Source organism: Argentina silus, assembly GCF_951799395.1.
Source record: "Argentina silus genome assembly, chromosome: 2".
Taxonomy (NCBI): Eukaryota; Metazoa; Chordata; class Actinopteri; order Argentiniformes; family Argentinidae; genus Argentina; species Argentina silus.
In genome coordinates, this window is record NC_139656.1 from 24,576,708 (window position 1) to 24,579,207 (window position 2,500).

The window sequence follows — 2,500 nt, forward strand, 5'->3', positions numbered from 1 at the left end:
TGATGAAATCAGTGCACAAATAAAAAAAGGTAGCAAAGCAAATATTGATTTGTTACTGTAACACAGTAAAATGTTCAGCTGACTGAAAAAAAAAAGTTTTTCATAGGCCCACAAAAAAAAAAAAAATGCGGTGAAACAGACGTACATGTAAATCAGTCTGCATCCCGCCTCTGATCCTGATCAGGCCAGAGGACCTCATCTACATCGCCTGCGATGTTCTCCCTGGCCAAGCAGCGGGGGGAAAAACGCCTGGCGTGGCGGATCCACCCCTGGCATGCGTCTGCGTGGATGTCGTCAGACGCCTCTTGCTCATCCGTAAATTTCCGGCCTCTGCCACCTCTTGCTGGTCGTCTTTCTATTCTGTGAAAAGTAGATACAGTAAAGGCTAAAAATATTTCATAAATGTAAGACAAAACAACATTAGCACTATAGATATCCATAGAAACCATAAAGTTACATGACTGTAATGACTGTAGAGAGTATAGAAGACTACTGAAGTGGTTACTTACCTATTCTCATCTCTAAATGCCTGGATAACTGAGGCTGACGTGAAGCGGCTCAAATTCGGCTGGACTCGCTGCCCAGCTTCGGTCATTGTTAGGCCATGATTGAGTACATGGTCAACCAAAGTCGTGAATATTTTACTAGACATATTGTCTCGCCTTCCTCTTCTTTCTCCTCCTCCTCCTCCTCCTCTTCTTCCTCTTCCTCTTCCTCTTCCTCCTCCTCCTCCTCCTCCTCCTCCTCCCACTCTTCCTCTCTGTTCTCCATGCTGCTCCATTTCCCCCCCCAACACAGTAGAGGTCACCTGAAGCCTCTTGTATGCTCTTGACACATGATTGAAGTGTTTTGCCCATTGAGTTTAAACAGGAGAGAAGTGAGTGAGTGAGTGATTGAGTGAGTGAGTGAGACCAATTGATAATTAGGGTGCGGCATTTTGAAGGCCTGTGTTTTCCAGGTGAACAAAGTGTGTTAAATGATGCGATTTGTGCTTAGACTTTTGCAAAAATGTGATTTAGAATTGCTATTGGAGTGAAAACAATGGAATTGTGCTTAGAGTTTAGTTTAGCAGTCTGGAGTCTTGTTGATACATGAGCTTCAAGTTTTCAGACTTGTGTGCATAGTTCCATTTTTTGTGTGTATACAATGGAGAACAACTGTCACATGGTTATCATGTTAATGTCACTATTATCTGTCACTGATATGAAATAATGTTGCAATAATGTTGCAATAGCACTTGCACATATCGACAATCACTAACAACACATCATAGAACTATAATACCATGAATACTATATGGTGTAGGCAGGGGTGCCCAATATGTCGATTACGATCGACCGGTCGATCGCGAGAGTAGTGCGGGTCGATCGTGTGACATTATTTTTTGTATTTTTTTTTACGACGGACATTTGTGCTTCAGCACGGTAAGAGGCAATTGAGCCAGTGTGAGTGGGCCACTTGATTGACGTACAATGCGGCCAGTCTGAGATCGCTTCTCTTCTACGGGTCACGTGTCATATATATATAGCATTTTTTAATGTAGGTAGATCATTTTGACCTGGTCATTTTGAAAGTAGCTCGCAAGCCGAAAAAGTGTGGGCACCCCTGGTGTAGAGTGTCAATGCCATTCCTCTTGTTGTTGTACAGAAACACTGTTAAAACGTGTTCAATCAAAGAAGAGAACTCATCAGCTATACTGTGTCCTCCTTGGTTGGCCTCTATGGGTTTGAGTCTGAAGGGCATGCAGTCCCATGTTAGAGGTAAAATGTCACACTCCCTCTCTGAAGACTGAAGCATAGATTAAAATCCTAACCCAGCCTGAACCCCATCCGTCTGTATATGCACTGGTCATTCCTGTGATCCTTTCAGCTGTAATGGCATCTCATTTATAATTAGAAAGTGACATTTATAGGACATTATATTTGCTGCCTTTGAGTTCAATATGTAAGCTTAGAAGTTTCGCGTTTTTTAAAATGTATTAATACATTTTATTTATAAATAAATTTACAATTTACATACCATGCCTCTTTGTATTGAGAGTTAAAAAAAGGTTCTCCACATCTCTGAAGATCAAACATCTTTAAACTTTTACCCCAACTTCTTCCCCCACACCCCCCGTACAACTTGTGTTAGAGGTGAATCTCTCTTGTCACATGTGCCCAAACATTGTCTGACTGTAATTTCCTTTCACCGTGCAGGGGCAGGACTGTGGATATTCTTGTACTTGCTGTGACAACCTCTCCCCCCCGCTGACTGTCTCCCTTACATAAACACCAATGACGCCTTGTTTAACCTGAGCTGTCAACCGAAGATTCACACATGCACACCACCTGACAACACTATCTCAAGTGGATACAGTGGGTCGGTGTACAGTAGCTCACTGAATACAGGTTATGTTTACATAAGCATGTCTTTTGGGTGTGCTACTATACTTTGTTTACTTCTATATATGGGAATGTGTTTATGTGTGGACGGGAGAAATAGTTTGTATGTACAGTAT